Source organism: Vicugna pacos, chromosome 15, assembly GCF_048564905.1.
Source record: "Vicugna pacos chromosome 15, VicPac4, whole genome shotgun sequence".
NCBI lineage: Eukaryota > Metazoa > Chordata > Mammalia > Artiodactyla > Camelidae > Vicugna > Vicugna pacos.
The window spans coordinates 14,478,118-14,497,986 of record NC_133001.1 but is presented as its reverse complement, the minus strand read 5'-3'; the positions used below and the strand labels follow the sequence as shown (position 1 = coordinate 14,497,986).

Genomic DNA, 19,869 nt, shown 5'->3' with positions numbered 1-19,869 from the left:
GCCTGGGTCTCCCTTTGTTTACTGGACATCCTACTTGTACTCACTGGTTTCTCTCTGGATTTAAGAATTTCAAAGACTATATATAGGAAGTGAAAAAAATAATCCCTTGATATAGAGGGGAAAATAGTGCTGAAAAAGCCCACCAGTGTTATACACTTTTAAAGAAAGCAACTTGGCTAATAAGATTATCATTATTATGATAGACACCTACATTTTAGTTTCTGGCTGACCAGACTTAACAGTATTTAGGAAAATTAGGGGAAATAATTCTTACCTCCCAGAAGATTAGAATTCAAGAAAGCTCTGCCACTCAGAAGTAGTTTTACTGATTGAGAAGAATAAATTCAGTGAAAGAATTCAGTAAAAACCTTGTCCTGTCCACACAAAGTAGTGGGATTGATATAAAATAACAAAATAAGCTCTTCCATAATTGCAGGTTCAATTTAACTTTTGTTGACTTCATTTCTAAATTCCATTGTTCAGTAAAAATCCCTATGATAACACTTATGAGATTATTTTGCTATCCATAGCAGTTTGTTGCTATTTACCCCTCAACCGAAGCTGTCATCTTTTACTCTCCAATCCAAATTTCAACAGATAATACAACTGGAGGCTTAGACTGGGCTAGGGAGAGCAGACAACTAGGTGATATGTAATAGTAAAATGAGAACAGGTCAAATTACTCTGAAGACAGATCCTCATGTAAAGCTGTGAGAGTAACAAAGGGCTTGATTAGTGATTGTGTGTAATGCTAAATTTAGAGTTAGATCTGAGATTTGAGGATGGTCTTCACTGGCAGTCATTGTTGCCTCTCACCTTCCCCCTTGAAAAAATGTCGCTATGTGTGTTGTAATCACTGAGCAAATACCAAATGCCTTCTGGGATGTTCTGATCTTGTCAGGAATACCTCCCTCTTTCAAGCTCTCATCTGCTCCATGGGAAAGTTTTTGAATTTCCAGTCTCTAGCTTGCCACACCTAGATCCTGGCCAACCAAACCTCAGAAGTGTGTGGTTCAAAAGGTCCCTTAGATCGCATGGGTAACCAAACATGTCCAGGGAACAGAAGAGAATTAGCACATTGGTGATAACATCTGCCTGTTTAGAGCTAATGTGTAACTCTTAAGGTAGAGGGAAGAAATTGCCATTAGAGTACTGAGTTAGGATCAACAGTCAAGTTATGTTTTGATTGATAAGCATAAGAAGGAACACAATAAATACCTTGCTTTATAGGTATAGAGTAGTGAGATGGATACAAAATAAGAAAATAATCCCTTTCATAACTTGAGGTTCAGTTAGCACTTTTGTTTATTCAATTTCTAGATTTAATTGAACCATGAATGTGTACCACTTAAAAGATTATTTTGCTATCCTCAACAACTTGTTACTATTCACTCTTCAGCAATAGCTATCGGCTCTCATTTTTTACTCTCTGTTTCTAAATTCCAACAGATTATTCACCTGGAGGACTAGAAGGAGCTAAGAGTTGAAGACAGGTGACACTTAAACACAAAGAAATGGGATGCATAATGTAAATATCTGACAGTTCTATACGATTATGAAACGAGTTAGGTGTTGAGATTTAGAAATAGAACTACTGTGAATTTTTACTGATGACATGCTGAATTGTGCCTTGGCTATTGACACGGTTGGCCACACCATGTAAATAAAAGGCAAACGTTAGTACGTGAGAACACAGGCAAATTGATTAGCTTAGGAGAAACTTCATATCTATCTCTATAAATGTAACAGACAAAATGGAATCAAATAACATAGTAAGAAAAAAAGAAAAACATAGGTTATCTCACATTTTATATGGTAAAAATTCCAATTATCTTGAGATCATTTATCTAGCAATCAAAATAGGACCCCCTAACCCAAAGGTAAGAGTAGAACTTCTGAGCTGCTAAAGAAAAAAATTAGGAAAGAAAGAAAGAAGCAAGATAGAAAGGAAAGAAAGGAAGGAAGAAAGAAAGAAAGGTTTAAAAAGGCAAATACTAAAGCACACACTTTATTAGTAGTAATTTTTCTAATATTTGAGCTTATTTAAATAAACTTGATTATTTCATTTCAGGGGGCACAGAAGATTAGAAGCAGTAAATCGTTTTTTGTTCTCTAGTCACTACAGTCATTATACATAACATTTACTGTGTGTTAGCTATGTCTGAGGGACAGTTACATATATAGCTAATTCAATCCTATGAAGTATGTGTTATGAGTCGCCTCATTTCACAGACAAGGAAACTGAGGTGGAGAGAGGTTGATAAATTTGCCCAAGATCACACAGTAGAAACTGATAGGGTCAGGATTCAAATACAAGTGTTTTCCCAGAGACCACACTGTCAGGTATTCATGGAAGACATCAGGTGATGAACGGGTCAGGGGGGTTCCCGCTGTCACAGTCTACAAGAGGTGAGGAAATGCAAGAGAAGAGAGTTGGCAGGAGCCAGAACTGACACTGACAGCAGAACAAGGAAGGAGGCTGAGGGCCGGGGAGCACAAGTCCCTTTACAGTTATTATGTAACTCCCTCTTTGCAGCCATTCTGCAAGCTAGCATAAGCACTGTTCAGACAAAGAAACAGAAGCTGTGAAGAGTTAAACAAATTTCCCCCAATTGCATAATTAGTCAGTAGTGGACCTACGATTGGAATCCTGGTCTGCATGACTTAAAAGTTTAATTTCTTTCTCCTCCACCTCATGACTCTAACAAAACCCTCCAAACAGAGGAACTTAACATTTCAGTCTAGACCACTCTGTATGAAAGGACACGGCCCTGAACACACTACACCAGCCTGCGAGGAGGGTCTTGTGTAATGCATAAAACGGTTACATGTAAAATGGTACAATAAAGAATGTGTAGAATTGAGACCTGAATAATCAAGAACCAGTTACATTATGTTGATTACTCTCTGTTTAAGAAAATGTACAGCATATTTTTCAAAGTCTAAAAATAGACATGGTGAAAGTAAAACTAATTTGTGGGTTTAAAGAGATGAGTTTCAAGTGTCTGGAAAATTTTTTGGAATATCTCTTTTCTAATGAGACCAGATAAATAAAGTTTTCTATGTTTGGAAGTAGTACAAATAGACAAATAAAGGTTAATACTCTTTTGTGTCACAGGGCTCAAGAAAAATAGTCCCAACACTTTAACACCAAGTTGGATTCTGTGTTAATAATGAATCACACAGCATCTAAAAAGTGTTTCTACAAGTTATGAGAAATTATAATTTATCAGGAATTCAAGCTATTAGAAAGGTAAAATAATGGGGATTCCCCCCCATGCCATATTTCTGGGAGGGGAGAAAAAGGACACCAGATGTTCTTCAAAGGCTTCTGAACTTAAAATTCAGGTAATCAATGCCAAGTAAACAAAGGGTTTACTTTGTTTACAGCATGTGTTAAATGCAATGCTTAACTGTGTCTCCTACACTTTCCCATGTACAGGGCTGTATTCAGTTGGTCTCATCATGGTAATTATGATCCATAATGTGCCTTCTGAGCTCTAAAAAGGCAAAGAAGCTAAAAACTACAATCAACAGAATTTGGGTGTAATGGATTTATTTCAATCTTTTAAAAAAATTAGCCAACTATTGCTTATCAAGTAGCTTTCAGTTAACTCAAATATTTGTTAGAAAACATTACATTCCAGTAATGTCAAGGGAGCATTTGAAAAAAGAATTGATGGAAAGTATTCCTAGAAATATAAGAAAACCATGTTTTCATCTGTTGCACATTAGTTTTATTGACTTGAATGCTCCTTTGAAGTCCCATGTCCTGCTTAGGTGTTGGACGTATTTTTAATAAAAATTTGTAATAATTTAAAAATAGCTACTAAAATTGTTTCAATTGGTCAATGATCACAGACAACATTCAAACAAACAAAAACACTATTCGTTACTGAATAGCTTTAACATTTTACTGCGATGCAAGAAAACTATGTGTGGGAGATAATTACTTAATTTAGACCCATAAATTTGTGAACTCAAAGGTGGTGCTTTATGTCAATGACAAAAACATAATTACAAATAAAGGTTAAGTTTTGTTCCAGCCCTCTTGTTAATTGTGGGGTTTTTTTTAATCAAAGAAATGGATGTAGTTTAAAGTACAAGAGAAAGGAAAACATTTTCTTCCTGAGCCTTCACTTCTTCTAAATTTTCCAAAAGAGTTCCAATGTTCATATTCTGCTTAGAAATCATGTTACACCATTCACTTTGATTTTTGTCTCAAAATGTTTGGATACCATAGAGGGTAATGGTCTAAATATTTTTTAGAAAAATCTTACTTTTACTATGATTTCTAATGATATTTAGGAACATCAGGGTTTCTAAAGTTAGGTTCCACACTCATTAGAAACTTAGAATAAATAATTAATTGAAAGTAACTGATTTTGAATAGGTCTTCCGATAGAATTCATACATTTTATGAAACAGGATCTGAGTTTATAACAATAGAGAGAAATCTATTTACGAAGCTTTCTTATGCTAGAGATACTCTGAAATTTCTTTCTTCCAGCTTAGATCTTCATACGGTGCATGTATACTGATTAATCTGTACGTTAGAAAGAGTCTATCATCTATTATTTCAACCATGTATGAGAATATACTTCTTTTAAAAACATTTAATATAATTACATTTTCTAAGGAATCATTTAAATATTGAATCAGAATGGCAGGCCTTGTCAAAGCAACAACGGAGTAACTGGCCTAGAATGGTACTTTGCACACTTCGATGAGGCTCAGATGGTAGGCTCATTAAAAGAACATAATGTCCTGTATCCTTCCCTTTTAAAGGAAGCATTTTAGCAGAAGTAGAAAGACAGGACATACCTATTTCTTGCTTATTAAAGAAAATGTTGAAAGGGAAACTTATCTCCACCTGCTTGACATCTTCTCAGAAAAGACTAATCTTTTAATTTCCTTTCCTTTTTCTCCTTACAATTTTTTATTGGTTCACATGTTCCAGACCTCAGAGGACAATGTCTTCTTTCATTTTTAATGTAGCATATCCTCAACTTCCTAATGTCCATGCATACACAATAGATGTGATATTGGTGGCTCTTAAGACATACTTATCTTTGTGTCATACTTGTATTATATATCTTTTGTGACAGTTATGAGGTACTTCTTACATCTCCAATAAAGATTTTAAATTTACTTCTTTTTTGAGATAATGCATACAGATGTCCCCTAAAAATTATATTTTTATATATTATATATAATTATACATAGAGATAGAAAGTTATAAATCAGTGTCTTTATTACTGACTCATAGTATGACCCTGAAGGTATTTTTTAGTGACAAGATCATACACATGTACCAAACAGGGAGGCTCTTAAACCGTCTACATATTCATATAGATTGGATCTAAAAGCTACCACAGAAAGCCCAAGACTCAATTCAAGTCAGGAGACTAGAACAGAAAGAACACTTCATTTTGTACTTGATTTCCTGGTGCTGTGTCTTTATATACCTAAGAAATGATACGAATTCACATAATCATGGCCAACAGCCAAATCTCCCACAAGCACTTGTGAGTATATGTGTAAGTTCATCAATAGATATAGCAAAGATTCCTGTCTTTGTAATTCATAAACTTTTATGTCTAGACAGAAACAAATACAATGCAATGTTTGAGCTTTATCTCTGTGTGTGATAATAATTTGTAGAGGCCATTTAGCCAGACTAAAAATATGTGAATTAAATGTGGTGCTTCTAAACAGAGCCCCTCTTTTTTTCACTCTGGAGAAAATAATTTGCTCTTTTACTTAACTATTTTTTCCCCTATGACTCAAGGGAACCCATGACTTGAATATATTTTTCTCGTAGGTATTTTAAATAACATACTATAAAAATAACATATAGTGAATTCAAATTTAATTAAATAGGGAAATATTTAAGAATGCAATTTTTAGACTATACTCTTTCTTGAAATTTAGACACTACTCATCCTTGAAATTTTGGTGAGCCTCAAAATTCATAAATGTTTTTGCCCTTTCTTAAATAAAACATCATTCCACATGTAATTGACAAATAAAACCTTACATATCACGGTATTATCATTGTGTCTATTCATCATATATGACACACTACTTCATGTGATTGACCAATTTATCTGGCAGGGACTTGTGTGACCACTATTTGCTGCTTAAAACAGTCACAATGAACTAGATGTTGATTTTTAAACTTAAAGAGAGCATTAGTGATTTACTAAATTTTCTCAATGTAAGTTCATCATTTGGGGTGAGCAAGACCTTTTGCCATCCTTTAGGGTCAAAATTCATTCTCCGGTTATGTCATTCTACTTCCCTTGTGTTCACCAGCATGAGATTCAGCAGCAGGTTGCAAGGTCCCTATTTACCATCATTCTGTCTCGCACAGCTCACAGTACTGCTTCTTCTTGCTATACCTTTGATATCTCCAAAAAGCCTTTTTACTAGCTCTCTCCTAAACATGCCCTCCGGGACCTACAATTTCCTTCAGCTCTTACCCTACCCCTCTCCTTCTTTTCCCAGTCAAGTTTCCTGAGAGAGGGCTACATTCAGTCCCTCCATTTTCTTATCCTTCATTCATTCCTTTATTCTTTCTTTATCCTTTTCTTTTTTTTTTTAGTAAAATACGTATAACATAAAACTAGCCATTTTAACATTTTTCAAGTGTACAGCTCTGTGGCATTATGTACATTCACATTATCATGCAGCCATCACCACTATCTGTCTCCAGAACTTTTTCATCTTCCCAAACTAAAACTCTACATTCATTCAACAATAACTCTATTCCTCCTGCCTCCCACCCCTCCATGAGCCCCTGGCAGCCACCATTCTACTTTCTGTCTCTGGCTTTGACAGCTCTGTGTATCTCATTAAAGGGCAATCATACAGTATGTGTCCTTTGGTGACTGACATTTCACTTAGCATAATATCTTCAAGGTTCAGCCTTGTTCCCTTTATTCTCTTTGTTCTGACCCTCCATGTCTCCATGTCATTGAAATGTGCCTTGCCAAGGTCACCAGTGAACCCCTACTTACCCACTCCTCTGGAAAATTGTCTGGCTTGATTTTTTAGCAGCATTCACCGCTCTTGGAACTTCTTAATACTCTCCTCTCTTTTCTCTTGCAAGACATCCCTGTCTCCCGATTTTCCTCCTACAGTTTCTAGCACTTCTTTGTGGACTCCCCTCCATCTTAAATACTGTTTTTCTTTTGTATTGGTGTACATTTTAGAATATTCTCCTTGGGTGATCTTGCCTATTTCCATGGCTTCTACTACCATCCACATGTGGATTCCGACTCTATCTCCAACCTAAATCTCCCTCCTGAGCTCCAGAGGAGGGCACATATCTGTAGCTGGAGATCTCCACATAAATGCACCATGGACAATATATTCAGAACTGAACTGAGCATATTTCCCTCCAGATTTATATCAGCAAATGGATGGAACCAACCTCTGAGTCATTCTTGACTTTTTAATTTTCCCTACCCATAACATTTAATTGATGTCTTAAAGTTTTCTCAGTTTTGCCCACTGAATATCCCTGGGAACAGTCTGTCCTCTTCTAGCCATTCTCCCTGCTACCGCTGCTTGGCAGTTCAAGTATTACTCTTCTCTCTGGGATCATTGTCACAGCGTCCTAATCAGCCTGCTTCCCTCCTACAGTTTCATCCTCATCTAATATATTCTCTACCTGTTGCCAGAATGATCTTTCTACAAAGCAAATCTGATTATATCACTCTCTGAATAAAAATTCTGAATGCCTTCTCATTGCCTTCAGGAAGAAGTCCAAACTCCATAGCACGGCAGGTCATGTTCTGCAGGGTCTGGCATCTGCAGCTATACCTCAGCCCTTACTTCTTTCCCTAGTGTGTTATTCATTCCCACAGGCCTGATAAACCGCCGTGAATGCACTCTCCCCAGGCTGCCACGTCTGTGTACATGCCCTTCTCCTGGGTAACTCCTGCTTGTCCTTAGGACTCAGCTCCAGGGTCACCTTCTCCAGGAAACCTTCCCTGGAGGTGGGTGTGATGGATGTGATGGTGAGCTGCTTGGATTCCCCTACCCTCCTCAGGACGAAAACACTCACTCTCCTAACTCCTGAGAGTGCTGGTAGCACTTTACATCTCTGCCAGATTTCATTTTGAAGATTACCTTTGGTTGAAGAGAGCCACTTACTTAAGGTCATGCCTTCCTTCCTAGGGGCAGCTCATATACAATGACTAATCACAGAAGCATACAGAGGTATAAGTGCCTGGTCCCACTGCCCCAATTGGGATAACTCTGCAGGCCAACCTAGCCCCATATTTCTCTTGTGGAAAGGCTGGGGACTTTGCTGCAACTGCATCACAGCCGAGCTTATTCTTCTGTCCAGTTTTCACTCCTTTCTACAGGTGTTGATCATGAAAGCAAGCCTTCCGCACATAAATCTCCATCTCAGAGTCTGTTTCACAGGGAACTGAATGGTAACATTGGGTTAGGACCCTCAACACCACTTGCTTAATCCTATCATAACTCTTATCCTACTATATCATAATTGTCTGTTTCCTCGTGGGGCTCTGCTTAAATTTAGTGAACAGCTTGAGAACAGGGATTTTTCAACCTTTTCACCTTCACTTCCTTTGCATCCTCACTCATTAAATCTTTCTGAATAAGTAAATGCATGAGACCACCATCTTCAAAAGCCTTGGGGGCTTTCCCAAAATCAATTCAATCCTTCCTGAATCTTATTTCTTCTAGGAAGAGCCCCAGAAAATCTGGAATGTCTCTCCCAGAATGTATTTTAGGTTTGCGGCTGCTTCTGCTTCATGAAATTGTGAAAGCATGGATTTGGAGATCTGGATTTAGAAGACTGGATTGAATTCTCAGTCATCATAGCTGTGTGACTTTGGGAAAATCATACAACCTCTTCATGTCTCGGTTTGATCAGCTTAGAAATAGTAACATCTAGCCCATCGATATTGTTTGGTGGTAAATAAATGAGATAATGTCTGTGTGAAGTATGGTGCATAGTGGAGACTCAGTAAATTTTAGCTCTTTTTTTTCCTTTTCAGATTGAACTTACTCTTTTTATAGTAATTTGCAGAGAAATAAATTACAGTAGTTTGGTTCTACTGAGATGATCTCATTAGCTCTTATTATCTTCTCCCTCCTCCTTACCACATGGCAAAAATCCATCATTCTCTGCTACTGTTCTTATTTTAGAAGGGATAAAAGGGTTACTGAAAGCATCTACTCAACAGTGCAAGTCCCTGCTTGCTATAAGATTTGCTATTTCTCATGAAGCATCAAATTTGCTAGTGGCAAGAGGTGTGGCTAAGGTGTGTTTAATAGTGAATCAAAGGTGAGTAAATGACATGAATGTAACACTACCTGATGGGTTTCAGTGAAGCACAGGAGGAGCTAAAATGATTAACATAAGGCACCAAGGAAAGGTTAAAGGTATGGTAGCAAGTATCCCATATTTAAGAACCTGATTCACCCATATTTCCAGTTTTCTTCTCAGTCCTTGGAAAAATCCCATTTCACATCTTCCTTGAGTAGACCCTGTAATAAGCTCTGACCAATGGCTGCAAGTAGCAGTAATAGATCACACATAGGGAGAAGTATTTAAAAGCCAATGATCAGTTTTCAGCTAGAAGTCTGGAATGCTGAAGGACATATGCCCTAGACAGTCTCCTCGACCTGGAGCAGATCCTGCAAAATGTGAGATAATCTTCTGTTGTGTTAAACTACAGAGATGTTCATCCTTGTTACAAAACTTAGCCAGTTTTGACCAATGCACTGGAGCTCAGGAAAACTCAGGATGAATCTGAATAAATAAGACATCTCAGGAAAAACAGTATTCATGGCCAGTGGTCTCAGAAAATAGAACTGGAGGGGTGTTCAGGATCCTTGCTGTCAATCACTCCTGTTCCACTACTACAGTAACTTAGATTCTCCCTTTGAATCTGCTCTTTCTGTGTTGGTCTCCTCCTACTTATGATTGCCAGTTGTCTTTTTCTGCATTATTGTATCCCTGTTCTATTCGTCTTTCAAAGAGCTAGGACTCATTTCGACACCATCAGAAAGTGGTCTTGAACCAGATGACTTCATAGGCTGCTAAGTAGTCTACAGATCGGCTTTCCTTGAGTCAGATGCCTTCCTCTGGTCCAATTAGCAAGCACCATGAGATTATGTCATGAGATACAAAACATGACCACCTATGCTTAAGGAAAAGGTTGGGGTCTCCCTTGACCTCCACATCCCCTGCCATCCCCTTGTCAGGAACTGTAGGTTGAAGTGCTGTTAGATGGTGCTGTAGATATGGTAGGCACCGTGTTGGTTTGCACAGTAAACTGGGATACAGACCCTTCAGGTCAGTGAGACAGAGACTAAGATTTCACTGCTGTGCCCACTGGGCACAGAACTGGATGCACTGGTCTTGATGTAGAAACTGACCTGTGACTTCTGGGTTAGGACAAAATTTTTGTTGAGCTGATTAGTCTTCCTAGATGAGACAGGAAAAGTGGATCCAATGACCCTGGGTCAAATGCAGGAGATTCCCGGCCTCCTAGTTGCTCGTTGATCAAGAATGAGATATTTAATTTTGAGAAATTTTTTGGTTGATAATAGACACAAAAGGTGATCGTTATTTTAGAGTAGTGCAGTAATTAGTGATTTTAAAATGGTTTTGGCATCAAAATATAAATGAAGGACTATTTCACTTCACCCTGAGCATTGGGTTAACTTACTCATAAGTGTGAAATAAGAGCTTCCCTCTGCTCATCATCCTGCCATAGCCTCTTACAAATATTCTTTTTAATGTATGATAGTCTTTGTTCAGACTGTATTTATTTACCATCTTAAAATGTTTATTCTATTTTAAACTCCACTCCTTAACCCAGCCCCTACTGTTTAACTTTCCCCTGAGACACTTTCTTATCTTTCCCCAAATACTCCACTGCCCCTTCAAAGAGCTTCCACTCCCTAACTGCCCTCCAGTTCATGCCCGGTCAAAATCCTCATTGCCTCTGAGATGATCTCAGTTGGGACTAAAAGGAAATATGCCAATTAAACTGCTATAAATTAAGCTAAGAATTGCTGATAGTTAAGTGAGGAAATAAAAACAATGCAGAAAACATTGTTGGTCAGGGATGCCTTCCACCTGTTCTTTAAATTATTGCAGTTAGGTTCTTTCAGTTTCTTTTTGACACTACAAATAGAAGAGAGATCCCCAACTCTAGCTCTGGGTCAGAGGTCATGACACAGGATCGGGATGGTGAATTAAATATTTTTTAAGAAACTATCACCACATCTCAAGTAATTTAAGAGACTATCGTTTACAAAATGCATCCCCATTTCAGGAATGTTAAGCTGTGCAAGAAGTGTGCCATAAATTCTACCAGAATATGGTAGAGGGTGGACATCGGTTTGGTGCACTGGGGGAAGCTGCAGTGAGGGAGTGGCAAGTGTATTGATCTTTCACTGACACCAGGTTCCGTTTCAAACCCTCCCCCTTATTAGCTGTGTGACCCCGGGCAAAACCTTTAACTTCTTTGAGCCTAAGCATTCTCATCTGAAAAATGGGGATAAAAATAGCTACAGGGTTTTTAGATGTTTTACGTAAGACACTGTACTGACACATAGCAGGTTCTCAGTGGGTGTTAGCTGAATTTGAATCAGCCTTTTAAGCACCCTGTAGACTTGAGGAAAGAGGTCCCTGCCCTATCAAGAGAACTGAGAGATGACTGGAAAGAATTCTCTAGTTGGGAGAGAAAAGGCCTCATCCTTGGAGACCCAATCACCTTTGTATCACTGTTCATTAGATACCAGTTTCCCTGTTGTTCCTTCCTTCATTTGTTCCTTCACCCAATCATTATTTTTAGGGTCCCTACTTTTGTCAGGTACTGGGGATAAACAGATGAATAAGACATAGAGGTCTCCATGGATCATAGAACGTAGTAGTGAAAGAAAGGCATGTAAGCAAGTAAGTGAGAAACATTAGACAATCTATTCATTAAAATTTTGCAACCCTTTCCATTAAAGAAACAATTGAAAAAAAAAAACACAAACCTAAGGTAGAGTCCTAGTATCTTCTATGATTTGTAAAATGTCATAGAAGCATGGGGGATCTAAACTGAGCTCTATCACAAAGAAAATTGCCTTTTTCAACTTTTCTCTCTTGGTAGAGTTAATTTTGACTTTAGCATCAGGACACATTTTGTTTTCCTTCTGCTCTCACACTCTGCATCTGTTACCTTCTCTGTCAGGCAAGTACAGAAAGTAAATCAGGCAAGAGACAGAGCACAGCACACATCTAGAATCTGAAACAAAATTGGTGGCATAATTTTAGCTTTACCTGTTTTCAGAGTGCTTTGCACATGGAAAACTGTATCCATCCACATAACTTTCAGTTTTTTCTGTGAGGTAGCATGGCCCAGTGGGGAAAATAAAGGCATAAGAATCAGAATAAGTTTAAATTTTGGCTTTTCTGCTTACTAGTTACATGGTCAAGTCATTTAACTTCACTGACTCTCAGTCTCCTCATTTGTAAAAATGAATGATAATAATACTTATGGGACTATAGTAATGAACATATATGCCTACACACAGTAGTCCCTTAATGTAAGTTACAATTGAAACCTTAGGACACCATCAACAGATAACTGGATAAAGAAGTTGTGGTATATTTATACAATGGAATACTACTCAGCCATAAAAAGAATAAAATAATGCCATTTGCATCAACATGGATGGACCTAGAGATCGTCATTCTAAATGAAGTAAGCCAGAAAGAGAAAGAAAAATACCATGCGATATCACTCATATGTGGAATCTTTAAAAAAAAAAAAGACACTATGAACTCATCTACTAAGCAGAAAGACTTGCAGACATAGTAAACAATCTTACAGTTATTGGAGAAAGCTTCATTCATTCATATGGTCTTATGTATATTTTATATTTTAGGTAATAATCTAATGCTATGTTATTTATTTTGCTATTCAAATTGTTCTAGCTTTGGCTATGGGGAGCCCTTTCATAATGGTTCCTGTGTCCCTTTGATATGTCCATATCCTTTGTTTTTTGGAGCATGCCTTTCTAGGACTATAACATGCTTTGGGCTCATCTTAAATTTTCTCTGCCCCATCCTAGAATCAGCCATCTCTCCAAAGAGCCCTGGTTCCTTTCATTGGGGAATGGCATTTAGAAACCAAGATCTCGGTGATAGAGGTGCTCAACCAATATTTTCTGAGCATTTTCTGTATGTCTGGCACTGTTCTGGGCACTGGAGATAACAACAGCAAAAATCTCTGACTTCAGGAATTTACATTCTAATGAATCCTAAAAATTAAAGGTGATACTATGAACAAAATGTCCAGAAGAACACTAAGCTTATAAAAAGTACTCAAAAATGTTAGTAACCCTTTCCTCTCTTCCTCACTATACTTACTCTACAATTGTTCAAATCCCTTTCTTAGGGATTGGAACAAACTGGGCTGTGCTGGGGGCTGGAGTCCCACATAGGAGTGGCGGTAGGGATTGTGGCTGGGGCTGGTCTAAGTAGCACATATGTCCCACAGAGCATGTTTGAAGTGTTCCCGAGAAGGCAAATCAAAGCCTGTAAGAGAAGATTAATATTTAACCCTAACCCAAAGGGTACAACTCAAACTATTGAGGAGATGAGTCGAAACTCAGAATTTCAGTTGATCAAGACCAAGTATGGAAGCAGAGTACAAGCTGAATCGAGCAAAAAAGGCCCCATTAACGAGGTAGTACGCTGGGTCTTTATTGGGTGCTGCCTCCAAGGTACAGGAGCACCTTACCTGCTTATAAATCCAGGCAAGGCAAATACTTGATCTTTGAATGTTCGCTTCTCTGTTTTGCATCCCCTTTCATGTTTCCTGTGCACACTCTCCAGCTGCCCTGCCATGCATTTCAGAGTTCAGGTAAAGAGCCCACAGCCACATGGAGGAACTCTTAGTGCAAGCATAACATTGATACCACAATGGCCACACTGTCACCCAGAGTCACAAAGCAGGGACTGGAGAATAAGTTGTTAATAACTGTCCCCGGAATTGAGGCTTACTTAGGGAACACCACCTCTCTCAGCTTTCTGCCTTTGTGTTCAGTTCCTCTTTGGTGCTGGGTAAACTAGGAAGTGGCAGCTTGGGAGGGTCTGTGCTGAGGAGTGGGAGCCCATGGCTTCACCAGGTATCCAGATTGTGAACAAGGGAGAGGCAGAGGTCAGCACCAGGGAGGTAGTAAGCAGTCATGCCTGAGACTACAGACAGGAAAAAAACCCCAGGAGGCCAGAATGTGGGAGGGCTGAGAACTGGCAGGGAAAAGAAGTGCAAGCTGGGATATACAAAGAGGTACAGAACAAAGGCTGAAGGTTAGGGCTCCGCTGCCCAGTTACCTGTGGTGACGGCTGCTGAGGGGTGGGGCTTGAGGGGCTGAAGGCGGTTTTCCAGGCCCCGTCCCAGAAACTCCAAGGGACTAACATTTCCCCTTCTTTTCACAGTGATAGTAAATTATGAGCAATTATCTGTTATGATACAATGATATATAATTATAAGATAATTCATAACCATATTGATTATCATTATAAATATACACATAAATAATAATAAATCAAAAATTTGCCTTCTGATACCTTTCTGAGATAACCTCTTAAGAGGCAGAACTCATCAAAATCTAGTGAGATGAATCCAGAAGCAAGGTAGTCTTTTAAAACAACTGTATTTTTTTCCACATTTTATGGTAATTTTTATTAGATGTCTGAAATAGATTTGAATTTACAACAAAGTGAGATATTAGCATTCTCCTACTATAGCTAGATTACAATAGATTTATAGGACTCATAAGAAAAGTAAAACAATCACATTTTAAACAATACATTGAGTTGCTCCTGCCTCTCTCAGCCTCATCTGGGGATAGGAAGAGAGCAATCGGTTGTTATAGCAAGTGAGGTGTCCCCTCATCCATTTGCAGCCTGGCCCTTGACTGCGGCATCATGGAGCTTGGAGGAAGGACAAGGTGAAAGAAGAGAAAGAACAGTGTGGAGCAAGACTATCGTAAAACCTGTTCTCCTGGCATAGTCTTGCCACAGGCATACTGACCAATGCTTAAAATGCAAGTCAGGAGCAGTGCATGGGCAGTCACGTGGGATGATGGCAGGGATGACACGATTTGTCCTTATAGTCAAGCACAATGTCCTCTCACCTGTTTGCACATCAGGACATTTGAAGAGGGCTTTCTGTGCCTTAGAGTCTTAGCTGCCTCAAAGTGGAAAAGAAAACCCAGTAAAATTTTTAACTAATTTCTATGCCTCCTTGGCAGCTATAATATTATACATAGTAAATATCTAGGGGAAACCAAGTAGTCACATGGGAAAATGGTATTTCACACCTCTATTTTGGAATTATGTGCAAAGTTTGCTGCATCCCTCATGCTGAGTATCACATAGTTAAATTGATAATTACCCTAGCTGAACATGATGCTCCCAAATTAAATTATTAGTCATTGTTCTGTTGCATAAAAATATCTGATGTCTCAACTCATGGACAAAGTCTGTAATAACGGCTGTTGGCTTAGAAGTCGATATTTACCAGTGACTTAAGAAAGGTTGTAAAAATTGATTAACAAAGGCTACAAAAAAAAAAAAGAGTAAAGTATTTAAGAAATTATCAGGTCCTCTGTTAAAAAAAAACCAAACCAAAAAAAAAACCAAAAAACCCTTTTCTAAAACTTTGGATTCAATTTCTAACAGAAGGGTAAAACTGAAAGGGCATTTGCTTCCTCAACAATTGAGCACTAGATACACAACAAATTCATACTGTACAGCACAGGGAACTATATTCAATATCTTGCAGTAACTTATGGTGAAAAAGAATATGAAAATGAATACATGTATATTCATGTATGACTGAAGCATTATGTTGTGCACCAAAAATTGACACAACATTGTAAACTGACTATATACTTCAATAAAACACACATACAAATTAAAAAATAATTAAATTTAAAAAACAATTGAGCTCAGCAGTCCTCTGGCATGTATTAGCTGTGCTTAAAATTCCCCCTTTGTGCTAAAAAGGAAGTACTGGCAGAGCAAGTAGAGCTGGGTATGCTGCTATCCCATCCCCCTTTATCTTTGATTCCTCCTCACTTTTCTCTTCTCCCCACCTGGTTCTCAACATTCCCTCCCTCCTTAGATATAACCCTCAAGCCTCGCCTCTTGGCTTACTTCACTACCTCCTTCTTCCTTGTCCCCCTCTTCAAGGCAATGCTGCACTGTGGTTATGAAGAACACGGGCTCTGGAAGCAGATCAAGGCTTCCCATTCCAGCTACACTGTGCACTGAGTGACCCTGGGTAAGCTACTTCATCTCACCTTGTCGCCACTACTTTGTATCAGTCAAGGTTCAATTAGGGAAGCAGAACTCCTAGTGTGGGAGGCACTGGGGAAGTAAAGGTCTGAAGGGGGAGTTGCAAGATCAGAGGGGTCACCCGTCAGTCCATGTGAGAAGGCAGACATGTCCGACTGCCTGAACATGCCTGTGAGTAGACAAGCTGGTGGAGAACTCTGTGGGGAGCTGTTGCCTCGAAAGGCTGGCATCCAAGCATCTGGTGATGTTGAGTCTGATTGGGAGGGCCAGAGGTCCTCACAAAGAGTAGGATGTGGACTAGAGGAGAGCAAACTGCTGGAACCTACTGGCACCGCCATGTCTGCCCATTGCTGCATCTACCCATGAGGACCTTCGGAGAGTAATGGCTGTTGCTTTTTTCTGCCTTCCAAATCTCATGCAAATTCCACTTTTGGCCAAATCAAACTCAGAAACATACAGGGAAGAGGATTCTGGGGAACTTAGGTCTAGTTTACCCAGGTTTGTATAATGCAAACCATCATGTTAGTCATTTCCAAAGTGCAGTTATTAAGAGCTCATAACTCATGGAGATGTGAAAAGTAAGAGACAACACATGTAAAGAGAGCACTTACCACAGCACTTATCTGACACACTGCAAACATCCACTAAATGTTCATTGTCATTTCCCCCTCTTTGTAATCCACTTCCTTTTAAGTTGCATGCTTCTAGCTAAGCACTCTGACCAAATTTCTCAATGTCACTGCCATTGTATCATCAATATTCAGGATAATTAGTAAATGATGTGGGAAGTATAGTAACAAAACAGATATTATTTATTGAGTACTTACTAGATGACCTCTTGTATGCATCAACACATGTGATGCTAATAACAACTCTATAAGTTAGCTATCATCTTCCTTCACAGTAAAAGATGAGGAAATTAGAGAGGTTATTTATTTGCCCCAAATTGCACAAGATTTAGACAGTACTAGTTGAGAGTGGCATAATGTAAGCCCATTTTAGTTACTCTGTTTCCATCAAGAGTGGGAGTACCACCCACAGGAAGGTCATCTTCGAAACACAGCACCTTCAAAACTGACAAAGGATCTCAGAACTCCTGTTATTGTTTCACACAAAATTTGGACGAGTTATAAACCTGCCCTCCACGGTCTGGACTATGTCAGTGGTCGGAAAGAACTCAGTATTCAGCAACGTTGGGCAAAGCAGCCTTGATCAAGCCAACAGAAAAGTGAGGTATTTAGGGAGGGGGATGGAAAAAAGTTGAAGAAAGGTTAAAGTTCATTCATTAAATAGATCTCATTTTACAACCTAAAACTTGAAAAACTTGCTTCACATGGACTCATGACTTTTACTGAATGCAAAGTTTGTCAGTTTATTCCAGCCAGTAACCCTCTTCCCCCTGCCCCAAGCTCAAGCTGTCCCCTATAGCAGAAACTTCAAATCTGTAACTCCACAGATTGCTCTCAATGGGCTTCTTCAGTCTTTTGAACATTTTCCAAAAATTTACATGTTTTCAGATGGGTTTTACAGTTTCCACTCATCTCTATTTTCTGTCAGCCTTACTTCACTCATTGACGTTACATGTCTTGACCTAAAATGCATTTGAGCTTCCAACACTTGCAAAGTAATGGTCTCTAGGAGCACAGAATTCAAAGAGATTGGTTGGTCTTGGATTTCCACACAGAAATCAGCAGAGATGTGGGGCGTGGACCTTCCCAGTTTTATTTTCTACTCATTTGGTTCCCCATGGCTCCACCCATTCCTTATGCTGTGTGACATTCTGACAACCCCTACGTTTACCTTCTAAGAAGCGAAATCTGAATTGCTCAAAAGCCAAGTGGGAAACCATGAAATTTCCCCTTTGCCAAATGTGACATGCATTTTTTAGACAAAAAACCCTGATATATAAGGGCTGACTAAGTACTGAAAGAGTGAAGCAGAAACCCTAACAATGTTAGTAAGTAGAAACAGATGCAATCCCTGCAGATGCACTTGAAAAAGGGTTAATTGTGTACTTTCAGTTTGTAGGGCTTGACGTTTTAAGGTATGCTATTTGGGAAATATTTGATTTCCTATGGTTTGGAACACCTGTGGTATGAAAAGTTGAAGGTACTAGAATATGATAAATGATAATGTTTTAGTGATGTCAACAAGCATGTTTGGCATTGAGGTGGTTACCTGTCAAAAACAGCGCTGGTAGTCATCACTTTTATTAATGGTCACTGAAACCTGGGACATGAAAGTGATGGTTCTGTAAAATGCATTTGGTCCAAAAGCTGGTTTCGGCAGTGTATGATACAGATTGACAAAAGTTTGTGGTATGTAATTTAAAACATGTGGGTGCAGTTAAGGTAACCATAATATTTACTGGAGAGAATCTTTCTTTTAATATAAAGATATGGACAAAAATAGAATTTTTAGAGTCTAGCTTGCTACAAGGAGACATAGAACCTTGCCGTTTATCACAAGAAGCAAAGCTTCCTAGGGATTTGTATTTGCAAACTTCTCCTGGCGTGCTTGGTTTCCTGGTTTGTGTACCTGAATCTGAGAACCATATCATCCTTACCATTCTCTTATCCTCTCTAATACTTACATCACTACAGATGCTTATGCTTATGTGGGTATTTGAGTCAAATCATTACTTTTAAATAAGTATAAATGTTATAGTTTTGTTCTCCTAACCCCTGGCAACTTTCCAATCTCTGCTCTCAAAAGAAAAATACTTGCTTATACAGTACAGAATTAGATAGTTGTAACTAGAGTCTCAGATTCTTTAAAATACTTAAGTGCTGAAATAAAAAGATCTCAGTAAATGTATAGAATATTATTTATTTGGAAAACTATACCAGTTTAACACATAATTACAATTTCAGAATGTGTGCAATCATGCATTTAACACAACTGAGTAAATTAATACAAACCCAGATTCCTCACACACTAATGATGACTCCTAAAATACATTATATCTTTCCCATTTTTATTCTAAGCATAGTACACAGAGGCCTGGCCTGTGTAATGAACGCACTTTTAGAACAGTGAATTTTCTCAATTTCAAAGATTCTTTTGAGTGCTCAGGGAAGAGTACAGAACTATAAGCCCTTGGATCCTCATTAATCAAAGCAGCCAAATGATTTGTCAATGTTTTAGAAGAAAAAGAGGTGAAATATTCAGCTTATGCTTAACATTGAGTAGAGAATAGTTTTATAGGAAAGGGGTTTAAATCATATAGCTAATATTAACAATAGCAGCAGAAATAATGAGCTGATTGAGCCTGGAAAAATAATATTCTCCTTAGGCTAGAATTTTAGAATTACTTGAGCTGGACTGTCCAATAGAACTTTCTACTATGATGGAAACGCTCTATAATCTGCACTGTCAAATATGGTAGCCAATAGCCATGTGTGAATATTAAGTACTGGAAACGTGGCTAAGGCAATTGAGAAATTGGATTTTAAATTTTATTAATTTTAATTAATTTAAGGCTAAATTTAACGAGCCACATATGTGTAATGGCT

General features: G+C 38.4%; 1 protein-coding gene across 2 annotated transcripts in view; it reads right to left on the bottom strand.

Moving 5' to 3' along the window:
• Positions 1–19,869, bottom strand: part of PELI1 (pellino E3 ubiquitin protein ligase 1) — a 135,922-nt gene that overhangs the window by 62,578 nt on the left and 53,475 nt on the right. Inside the window, exon 1 of one of the 2 annotated variants that reach the window (XM_072937646.1) lies at positions 14,384–14,512. The exons of the other annotated variant lie outside the window; for it this stretch is intronic. The gene's annotated coding sequence lies outside the window, so the exon portion shown is untranslated. Of the gene's footprint in view, positions 1–14,383; positions 14,513–19,869 lie in introns of those variants that run through there. 2 annotated transcript variants of the gene reach the window in all.